This window comes from Artemia sp. Qi Xiang Cuo, chromosome 2 (genome assembly GCF_049724085.1).
Source record: "Artemia sp. Qi Xiang Cuo chromosome 2, ASM4972408v1, whole genome shotgun sequence".
In the NCBI taxonomy this organism is placed as follows: domain Eukaryota; kingdom Metazoa; phylum Arthropoda; class Branchiopoda; order Anostraca; family Artemiidae; genus Artemia; species Artemia sp. Qi Xiang Cuo.
The window spans coordinates 49,634,748-49,646,930 of NC_142795.1; the positions used below are offsets into that span (position 1 = coordinate 49,634,748).

At 36.2% G+C, this 12,183-nt stretch overlaps 1 protein-coding gene across 2 annotated transcripts in view; it reads left to right on the forward strand.

Annotated features, from left to right (window-relative positions):
• The first annotated feature begins 1,914 nt into the window (after positions 1-1,914).
• Positions 1,915-12,183, forward strand: part of LOC148955328 (transmembrane protein 33-like) — a 57,022-nt gene continuing 46,753 nt past the window's right edge. The window contains exon 1 of one of the 2 annotated variants that reach the window (XM_089108155.1): positions 1,915-2,277. The gene's annotated coding sequence lies outside the window, so the exon portion shown is untranslated. Of the gene's footprint in view, positions 2,353-12,183 lie in introns of both variants that reach the window. The other variant, XM_089108156.1, reaches the window with a different exon arrangement.

Sequence of the window (12,183 nt, forward strand, 5' to 3'; positions counted from 1 at the left end):
CTCTGGGACATGAACCTACCCCACACGAATCTACAATATGCTGATGATCTGGTGCTATGGTCATCTGGCAACACCTTTGAGATAGCACAGTCAAATCTGCAAAAGTCACTTTTCCAGTTTGAAAAATTCTCTCAACATTCAGATTTACCCATTGCACCCACCAAGTCAAAAATAATCCAATTTCACCGGAAGCGAAACCATGTTAATGCAAAACTAACTCTAAATAAAACAACTATTCCAGAAGATAATAATATTAATTACCTAGGTCTCATGCTTGACCAAAAACTTAATTTCCACCTCCACATTTCAAACACAATAAAAAAATGTTATAGAAAAGCAAATATACTAAAAAGACTTCTTTCCACACCCTGGGGTTGTAAGGAGAAAACCTTACTCCAGTTTTATAAATCACATATAAGACCCCATATTGACTATGGGCTCATTGTCTATGGTGCATGTGCAAAGACCCAGATGCAAAAAATTGAAACAACACAAAATGATATAATACGTCTCATATTTGGTCTTAGGACACCCACAAGCACCAAGTTTCTGCTTATGGAGAGTGGATTAACAACAATAAGGGAGAGACGTAGCTTTCTCTTGATAAAACATCTTACAAAAATTGAATCAAATAGCTCACACACATTACATAATTGGTTAAGAAATCCAGCCATGTATAGAGGTATTGCAGATGAGTATGCCAATATTGAAAAGAAGTTCCCTGTACCAGCAAAGTCTATTGCACCTACTTTCCCCCAATCCCCTCCATGGAATTGGTCATTTCCCATAATAAATACTGAATTTTCAAAATGGAATAAAGATTTAACCCCATTGCTTTTGTCCAGAAAAAATTTTCAGAACTTAATACAATTACCTATAAAACTCACTTCCAAATATTTGTTGATGGGTCAAAAATGAATGATAAGGTTGCAAGTTGTGTTTTCCTTCATCACCTGAAAATTGCAATGGGAGAGAGATTATTTAATAATTTATCTATAATGTCTGCTGAGTTAAATGCCATAATCATGGCATAAGAACACCTTAAGCAAAACCAACCTTTGATTGAAAATTCTAATAATATTATCATCTATTCCGACTCTTTATCAAGCCTTGAGTTGCTTGCCTCAGCTCCTCAATATAAGTTGGACATTGACACTTATCATTGTCTCAGTATTATTGATAATCTTGCTTCAAGTGGCATAAAAACTTACTTTCAGTACATTCCTAGCCACTCTGGCATAAGTGGTAATCATCAGGTTGATGAAATAGCAAAAAATGCTATAAATATTGACCAGCCAAGTGGGAGACCAATCCCAATTAGAGATATTTACCGATGGAGGCTATCAGATATTAATTTTAATAAGATTAATCCTATCCTTTCCCCCTTTCCCAATAAGTATATTTCTAAAATTTATCATAGAATTCGTTCTGTAACAAATGGACTCAATTTCCTTGCATTCTCATATAAGCTTTCTAATTCAAGTGGTTCAATTCCCCTGTCCCCTCTTTGCAGGCATTGTAATATGAATAATGAAACAATTGACCATTGCCTATTTGAATGTAATATGCTGACGTCTGCACAACATACCTTGCTTTGTAAACTGTTAAAATACTTCAAACACCACAAAATCCCACTATCAGCCAAGAGCCTAGCCAACTATACCTGCACACAGAGCATAGAAATCGACATCTATCATCTTATATTTGAACTCCTAGAGTCGAAAGATCTGCTGAAAGATATCTGAATATATCTAATAAATATGAGGCAATCAAGCCAGTAGCTCTGTAGCCCACAGAGTGAAGCAAAAGGAAAAGGGCTAAATAGTTATACTGAAAAGCCCGCCTGCTGTTAAATAGAAGAAGAAGAATTAAAAATTTTGCGCAAATATCGCCGCCTATGTCAAACCTATGATTAGACCATCAACCATGTTCTTTTTGGTTGCCCTGTGGCAACTCTCAACCATAAAAAAGAATGGCTAACTTTATCTGCTATACTCAAGCGCCTCAAGCTAACCCCTAATATTGACCAACTAACACAAAGGAGACACTCTTCAACTGATAATGCTGAATTGTTCAAAGCTGTCTTTAACTGCCTAAATATAGGTGGTTTCATCAATGATGTATAAAGCCTATTATTGAATAATAATAGTCTAATCTCTATATTTGATTTCCCAGAACACCCCTGACATAATCATACAATACGAAAAAGGTTAAATGGATTCATCCGAAGCCTACAATTGAAGAAGAAGAAGAAGAAGAATAGACAGTCCGGACAGGGTGAGTTTTCAAAACTCTATTATGGAAAATATGACTTCTCATTAAGCCATTTGGGTTTCTCTTATCAACATCAAAGTAAAAAATCTTATAGAATTAAACTTGCTATAGCCTAAGTTGTGAATTTCTTGCCCAGTCAAGGGGCTTCTTGCTATCCTAGAAAGCAGTCAAGTTAGGTAGATGAAACTTTCAGAAATGATTCCAGAGCTCAAAATGTATCCTGGGAAGGTGCTATGAAGCTACAAGTAGTTTAGGCAGGGGAATAAAATCTTCAGGAATCAAGGATTTTCTCAAACATAGCTGTTCTGCCAAGCAAATTGTGTCATTTCTCAAATCTGAGAGGCTAGCCTAACTGTTTTTCATAAAACCAAATGAACTTATATTATCTAAAAATGACTTAAAACATTGGTGGGAATAGGAAAAACAAACAAATATGAGTAAATTTGAAGATTTTTCCATTAGGCTACTGTGCTCTGAATTAGCCTAGGGGGACATTTTTTCCAATATATTTTGGTAAATATCTACCAAATCATATTATTGACTTATGCATAAAGTGAATATAGCCTACCACTCAATGCCTTTTTTGGTAAATTTCTACCAAATCATAGGCTATTATTGAGTTAGAAATAATGTGAATACACCATTAAATGCCTTTTTTTATGCTGATTATGAATATAATAATCATTTCTATTGGAAATGAAGGTCAGTATCTACCAAATTATATTATTGAGTTAGGACTAGAGTGAATACACCTTTTGATGCCTTTTTTAATGCTGATTACAAATATAATAAGCATTTCTATCGGAAATGAATTTCCCCCCCCCCCCCATATATGCCAATTAAGGGTTAGGTTAGGTTGGGTTAGGTTTGTTTTAGCCTTTATAGGGGGGGGGGGGCTGAAACTCAATTTCAATATAAATGCTTATTAAATTCGTAATCAACATAAAAAAGGCATCGAATGGTGTATTCACTATAGTACTAACTTAATTACATGATTTGGTATATATTGACCACCATTTCTATTGGAAATGAATTTCAGCCCCCCCTATATATGACACTTCAGGGTTAGGTTATGTTAGGTTGTAGAAATATATACTCTGTATTGGCATATATAGGGGGGGGGGGCTGAAATTCATTTCCAATAGAAATTATTACTAGCCTATATTTGTAATCAGCATAAAAAAGGCATTGGGTGGTATATTCACTTTATGCATAAGTCAATATAATGATTTGGTAGAAATTTACCCCTTTTTTATGCTGATTATGAATATAATAATAATTTCTATTGGAAATGAATTTCAGCCCCCCCCCCTATATATCCCAATTCAGGGTATATATTTCTACATTAGGGGGGGGGGGTAAAGTTTAAACTTACCTTCCATTTACATCAGAAACAAAATTTGCCCCCACCCCCCTAATGTAGAAATATATACCCTGAATTGGCGTAGGCCTATATAGGAGGGGGGGCTGAAAGTCATTTCTGATAGAAATGATTATTATATTTGTAATCAGCATAAAAAAAAGTCATCAAGTGGTATATTCACTTTATGCATAAGTCAATAATATGATTTGGTAAATATTTACCTACATTTTTTTATTCTCACTCTGAATATAATAGTTGTTATATTCAAAAGATCAATTATTGACCCTTAAAGATAATCCCTTTTCTCTTATTTTTGGCTCTAGAAAAGGGTTAAAATATTAGATAAAACTTACTATTTGATTATAATTACATTCTATTAGAGTTATGTAGGCGTAGCCTAATCCACAAGAATGATTCATCATGATCTAATTGAACACATAATAGTACTGTTCTTTTATCTGTAACACATGCACAATAGATGATAAAATAAACTAGTTAACTGGGTATCTGTCAATAGAAAATTAAATTGCAAACCATGGTTTGTCATTACATTTACAATATTTAAGCTATTGTTTTTTGGGATTTAGGGGAAAAAAGGTACCTAGGTTAAGTTACTTATTTAATATATACTATGCTTTACCCCCCACCCCCCTAATTTGCAAATATATAGACAAAATTTGTTTCTAAACTATTATATTTTCATCCTATTTTCTTTTATTTCATTAGCATTAACCAAACATCACTTCTCATGTGTGTTACAGGTAATAAAACAGTACCCACATAATTTATAATTTTTGTTTAAATTGCTGCATTTACTTTAAGCTGTTTAAGTCACACTTTTCCTATAGCCAATGCTAAGAAAAAATATATTATCTTTAATGGTTCAGAAATGGCTTAGAATTGAATTTCTGAGTAAAACCACTATTATATTTTTAGGCGGAGGTTTCCCCTCCTCTAAGTTTAAGGTATATAGTTATGAATCTTTAAAACCCTATAAATTAGGACTAAGCAAAGATACAAGGCTCAAAATACATTCCTTGTGCATTAACCAGCAAGATAAGATCATGTTGAACCTCTTGTAGAGAATGTTGTTGGGAGTGTGAACCTCTTCAAGGTTAGGTAGCATCCCAAGCTAGTTTCCATTCTCTATTTGTCCCAATTGACACCCTTCTTGAATGATTCAGCAGTCTTGGATTGAACAGTCTGAGAGACTACTCCATGGTGGGTCAAAGCACAGCATAGACAATCTGATGCACACATTGTTGGCTTCTTGGCAGGGGTGAATCTCCAGCATTTTTGTTGCGGGGGGGTAAGAGTTTTCACTATTCAGATAGTCAAGGGGCATGGGATATATAATCATTCTTTCTCCACATTATTGAGGGGGTAACTGCCTCTCCTTGCCCCCCCCCCCCAACAATGCCCCTGCTTCTGGGGACCTGTAGTTTCTCACAGTGTCCCCTGGTGGTACTGTAGAGATAACTAAGACTTAATAGTTCAAGCAAGTCCTTAGAACATCTCTCTTCTTTCTTATGTATACCAGCATAGGGAGTATTAGGGATCTAAAATGCTCTTCATAAGTTTTTCTTGCAGGTGTGGTACAAGTTTGGTGGCTTGGCACTGAGCATTTTCAAGCATTTTATTATCCATTTTATAATAGGACATGCCAAAATCATACCAAACTCTAAAAGATGGTAGACTAATGCCTTATAGAGCTTCCCAGTTTCCACACACAGTGTCCCAGTGGTAAAACTTCTCTTGATAAGCCCAAGGGCCCAGTTTGCTTTTGTAGCTTAAGCTCAATTATGGCTATGGAACTTGAGATCCCTGTCAATAATAAAACCTAATTTTTTTTCTTTAGTTATGACCTCAATTTGATTGTTTCCAATGGTATATGATTGGTTGGGGTTATTCAGCCAACTTAAAGAACTTTACATTTGGATGCATTGAACTACAGTCCTCAGACCATCTTGGAAGCTTGTTGAGGTCTTCCTGAACAGTTGAGGATTCTTCATTACACCTGGCCTGCCGTAGTAGCTTACAGTCATCAGCATATATTGTCAAAGGATTCTTCATGATTGTTCAACTGTCATTGATCTACATACTAAAAAGTGTAGGCCCCAAGATGGTTCCCTGCAGGACACTGCTGAGAACTACAGCTGACTCAGAGAAGATGGTACCATTTTTGGTATTTATGAAAACCTTCTGTGTTCTATCTGACAAGAATATGAGTCAACCCAAAAATCTGGTCTCCCTCATAGCAATTCCAGTAGGACTTCCCAGTAGGCAAAGCTCACACAATAGGAGCAATCTCAGTTGCCTGCTTGCCAGCAAGTCCTGTAGACATGGTTGGTCATAATTCTTTTAATGAATTAATTACAATACTTTCTGAAAAAGAAGTTTTCCAAAGAAAAGTAAAGGCCATTTTAAACTTAAGTCTAAAACCTACTGTGTCATGGTGCTTTACTGAAAAGGAATTGTATTACAAATATTTTCTTTTGTACTTAATATTGAAAATAAACATTGAAATTACAATAAAATTTTGAACTGATGAGCTTTCAGCAATTAATATCATTATACATCAAATATTTGGTTTAATTTATTAGTTCTTTGTAAAATTGTCCAAGACCCCTAAAATTGTCCCCTTCCTTAACTGTAAAAACCTAAAGACTACTGCATCATTGGTGCTTCATTGAAAACAAAATTATATTCCAAATATTTTCTTTTCCAGTTGTTACAGCATTGAAAATGAAAATAAAAATACAGTGAAATAAAATCTTGAACTGATGGATCTTTAAACAATTAATATCAATATGCATCAAATATTAAGTTTGATTTTGTTTATATTTTCCAAGACTCTTCAAGACACATTAAGTTTTAAGTAAAGCACCATGACACAGTAGGTTTTTGACTTTTACTGTGAGAGAAGGAGGCAATACCCAAACTCTTGTTTGTAGTGAGAGAGAGTGATTTTTGTTTGTTTCAAGCTTGATTTGCATATTCAATTTAAGTATCACTCGTTTTAAGATTTATTTATTCATTTACATTAGTATCTATTGTATGTTTGTTTGTATTGATTCTTTATTTAATTTCTGTTTGTTTTGAGTTTCATTTATACTTCAATAGAGAAGTGTTTGTTTTTTGTTTTAAGCTTGATTTGCATATTCAATTTAAGCATTAATCACTTTAAGATTTATTTATTCCTTTATATTATTACTTGTTGTTTGTTTTTTGGCTATGATTGTTTCTTTAATTTCTGTTTGTTTGGGTTTCATTTATTCTTTCATAGTAATTTCCGGTCATTATGAGTTTGAATTTTAACAGGTATTTGTATCTGCTGATCTTAAGTTTAAAATTTTTCTAAAAATCTTTAAAAAAACTTCTTTTTCGAAAAGTTTTTTTTTTGATTTTTGTTTGTTTTTGATTTCAAAAAGTTTCAAAAGTTTTTCAAAATACCTTATTTCAAAATAAATTTTTTTTTCAAAATCAAATGTTCATCAAAGTATCAAAGCAACAATATCAAAGTAAAAAAATGGGTTTGTGTCTACCTTGGAGTTTTTATTAGCTGATGTTTTATTTTTAATAAAACAGCTATCTCAAAATTTTTATCAGATGGGCTCGGGGAAAAAAGGGTGTGTGTGGGGGGGGGGGCTTGTTGCCCTTTGATCTCTTTTGACTCTTTAATTTTGAACTAGAACTTTCCACTTTCAATCAAATGAGACCTCTCTGAACTTTATATGAGCGTTTCTTCTATAAGAACCATATTTGCACCCAGGGCGTAAATTACTATGCCCATCCCCAGGCCCTGGAGGGTTTTGTTGACCCTAGATTTTTTTCTGATATTCAAAACTATTTTTAATAAAATGGCTGCCTCAAAATTTTTATTGGATGGGTTTGGTGAAGAAAAAAGCATAGAGGGGGAGGGGCTAGTTGCCCTCTGATCTCTTTTGACTCTGAGAAAGCAAACTAGAACTTTTAATTTCAAATCGAATGAGCCCCCTCTGAAGTTTAAACACGCATTCCTTACATAAGAACCATATTTGCCCCCATGGCATAACTTACAATGCCTGCCCCTAGGCCCTCAGGGGTTGTTTTGACACCAAAATGTTTGTTATGTGATCATTGAACTTTTTTTTTAACAAAATGGCAATCTCAAAATTTTTGTCAGATGCATTTGGAAAAAAAGGGCGTGGAAGGAGGGGGCTGGTTACACTCCAATATCTTTTGACTCTTAAAAAGTGAACTAGAACTTTCAATTTTCAATTAAATGAGCCCTCTCTGAAGTTTATATGAGCATTCCTTCCATAAGAACCATATATGTCCCCAGGGCATACAATGCCTGCCCCAGGGTCGTGGGGGGTTTTGTTGACACCTGAGTTTTAGTTATCTGACTTTTGAACAATTTTTAACAAAATGGCTATCTCAAAATTTTATCAGATACATTTGGGGGAAAAGGGGCGTGGGGGGAGGCTAGTTGCCCTTCAATCTGTTTTGACTGTCAAAAACGGAACTAGAACTTTCAATTTACAATCAAATAAGCCCTTTCTGAAGTTTTGCCCTCGGGCCCTGGGGGGCTGTGTTGACCCTGGAGTTTTTGTTATATGGTATTTGAATTATTTTAAAAAAATGGCTATCTCAAAGTTCTTATCAGATAGGTTTGAGTGGAAAAGAGCATGGAGGGGGGGGGTAAATGCCCTCCAATCGCTTTTGATTCTTAAAAAGTAAACTAGAACTTTCAGTTTCCAGTCAAATGAGCCCTCTTTGAAGTTTATACAAGCATTCCTTTCAAAAAAACCATATAGGTCCCCAGGACATGAATGACACTGCCTCCCCTCAGGCCCTCGGGCGTTATATTGACCTTGGAGTTTCTTTTATTGTACCTTTCAATTATTTTTAACAAAGTGGCTATTTAAAAAATTTTTCGAATTTATTTGGGAAAAAAGGGCCTGGGGGGGGGGGCTGGTTACCCTCCAATATCTTTTGACTCATTTCTAATCAAATCAGCCCTCTCTGAAGTTTATACAAGCATTCCTTTCATAAAAACCATATATGCCCCCAGGGCATAACTTACAGTGCCTGTGCCTGGGCTCTTGGGGGTTGTGTTGATACCAGAGTTTTTGTTATGTGATGATTGAACTATTTTTAACATAATAGCTATCTCAAAATTTTTATTGAATGCGTTTGGGGAAAAAAGACATTGGGCTAGTTGCTCTCTGATCACTTTTGACTCTTAATAAGGACACTAGAATTCTCTATTTCCAATCGAATGAGCCCCCTTTGAAGTTTATATGACAACCATTTCCATATGAAGTGCCTGTGGAAAAAAACAACATTGGAGCCATATGGCCTTTACTATAGGCAATGCTATAGTGTTGCCTCTGATTTTGAGTCTCCAATATGCCTATCTACCTTAGCTCTTCCCTAAGATGGGTGTTAGAATCTCATCAAGAGGTGAAATTAGTCATTTCTATACAGCTCTGAAAAAGTTAAGCCAGCTCTTGTCTTTACTGTAATTAGCAAAGGCTCCCAAGTCTTTATTTACCTCCACCAAGTTAATAATTGCTGAGAACTACTGCTGGTTCAGAGAAGATAGTACCATTTTTAGTATTTATGAGAATTTTCTGTGTCCTCTTTGACAAGAAAGTCTCAATTCAACCTATAACCTCAACATGGACATCATAAACATTTAGCCTCAGTAACAGGAGGTCATGTTGCACCATGTCAAAAGCTTTTGCTTGATCTAGCAGAATTATGTCTACAGAAAGGCTTCCATAAGTGAGTCTAATGACAATATCATACAACTCAATGAGGTTAGTTTCAGTGGAGTGACCTTTGTAAAACCCATGCTGACTTTTGCTAAGTAACAGGCTATTATCTAGATGATTGACCCACTCATCATTTATTATACTTTCCAGAACCTTCAAAGTGCCAAATTAAGGCTGTTGGAGCAGTAGTTACTAGCATGTTTTTTTTTTGTTCTTTTTTTAAGTGGGCTTGGTATTGGAATTTCTTCAGTCACTAGGGAGGACTTTTGAAGTCTATGTCATCTGGAATAGCTTTACAATAGATTAAGCTATATCTGACCCAGCAGCCTTATTCTCATCAAGCTTCTTGATCCTTTTGAGGGCATTTTCAATGATTATAACTTGGAAAGACATAGATGTAAGAATCAGGGATAACAGCATTGCAGGTGGTGTATTAGGCAATGACTTGGTAGAGAAATTGGTCGTGAAGCTATCATTCAATGTTTTTCCCTGATTCTAGAGCTTATGAGGTTACATGACAACACACTTTTCCTCTTGTGAAGGAAATACTGTTATAATAAAATTTATATTTTGGTATATACAGAAAAAATATATTAATTAGGTTGTTTCCACATTTTTCCATCATATGTATTTTTTTTTGTATTATGGTTATCTATTGTTTGTTTTTGTATGTTCCTGAATTTTATGTTTGTATGTTATGGTGCTAAATGCTATCTATTTCTTTGCCAGTGAAAATTTGCAGGTATCTGTTTCAAAGATTCCAGAATCTTAAAACAAAATTTTTTTTATACATCCAGTTAGGCCACATAGACACCATTGAAGAGGAAGGTCCTTTATCTAATTAAAATTAATTATAGGTCTAGTTAAGAAAGTAATATCCTAGACAATGCCTTTGAGTTTTTGATTAAATTAGAATAAGCTCAGAAATTTTTTTTTTTAGGATAAATTTTGTACACATATAAAAATATGAATTCTGTCATAGTAGTATTTCTTTAGAAGAGGCCAAAGACAAGAGTGTTACAAATTGAAAAGGAGACAGTTTTGCCTATTTTATCTTAAGCCAAAAGCTCAATGTCAGCATTGGACGTTTAACGTGCGGGGGTCACCACTTTTAAAGGCAAAAATGGCGCAAAGAGTTGCTATGCCACTTAATGGAGGGGGAGATCTTTCGTCGGCCCCAAATTAGTGGGATTCCGTTGTTATTCCCACGGATCCGTATACTAGTGTGATTAGATGGTATATGGACACATTTGAAGCCAAAGTTTACCCATATTTTTTTCTAACTATCTCTTTTGTTTAGACCTAAGCTTAAAAGTTAAAAGAGTACATAAAAAAAACCTACTGTATTCACAACACGTTGTATAAAAGAACTGAACTAAAAAGGACTCTTTCTCCCAGCCCGCTAGTCGCGTGCTGCGACAGGAGGTTACGAGGGTGGTAAATGAATCTTTCCAGCCAATCCTAGGACTTACTAATCTGCTGGTCAACTTCCCTAACTGCGCAATTTCTTACCTCGTGGTCTATTAAACACGTACGCAATTAAGAAAACCCGAAATGGCGTCACAAAATTAAAAAGAAATTAATATTTATGAGTGGTGGAAGGAAAATAATAAAGGGGCCAAAATAAATGAATCTGGTAGAGACATTTATCTGAAAAAACTGGGACCAAGGATTCCAACAGCTCCCTTCTAAGATAAATGGCCCGCATCTCCGGTGGATTGGCTGGAATCTCAGACATAAAATCAAATCAAAATAAACACTAAATTTTTCTTTATCTTGCTCCGGTCTTCCTGTTTATTTCTTCCTTATAGCTCCTGCCGTGTGGGGGTTTCTGCCTTGCCAAGTAGTGTGGGGTACTATGAAGTTTTCCTTGTTTATCAGTAGCTTCTCTTCCTCCTCCGTTGGAAATAATTGCAGGATGTCGTCCTCGGGAGTCTCCTGACGGTCAACGAACATGTTGAGGAGAGCCCTATCAGTTACTCTTTCGGGGCGGAGGAGGGGGGTTGACATAGGTAGCAGAGGTTTTATTTCTTCGGCCGGATATCGAATATCCGTGGCGGGATAAATAATCTCTGCTCTGCTTGTAGTTGCAGTAGCAGGATACCGAATATCCATAGCGGGGTAATGAATCTTTGGTGCGGCTGCATTAATAGTTGTTCCTTTCGAAGGTTGCCTTTGTAAGGCCACTCCAAATGAGGCTGGTGATGAGTTGGGATTGTGAGAGTTACGGGGATTGTGGTGGGGTTTTATTGGGGTGTGAATGGATGCAGAATGCGGTTGGTTGTGACGATTTGGGGAGGGGTGTAAATAAGGATTGGTGCTTGGGCGACTGTGTGTGGTGGGTGGACGGGTTTTACGATTTGGAGGGGGAAGAAGAGGGTTGACGTAAGGGCGCGCGGGCTCAGCCTGCGGCCTTCGGGGTATTTGATAGCTGAATATTGGTTGGTCGATTCCTAATAACGATGGACGGTCAGGCACAGCCCCCACGTCCAGTCTGACGTGTCTTTATTTCTTGTGAATGCGGTGGAGGGTTTTGGGATCTGCTTGTTTCTGCTCTGGCGTGGGTCCCTACCTCTCTTTTCCCTTTGTGATGGGACGGCAGCTGGCGTTTTCGAAGAGACTCTTCCTTCCATGCCGAACAGCCACACCCCTCCACCGATTCCTTTAAAATTTGATTGAGGCTTGGAATATGCACGTATTCTTTTATGCGGTGAAACATCTCCTTCACCGCTAGATGGTTTCCGCTTCGGTGCAGGTGTTTCGCCAGTTCCACAAGCCTTCCCT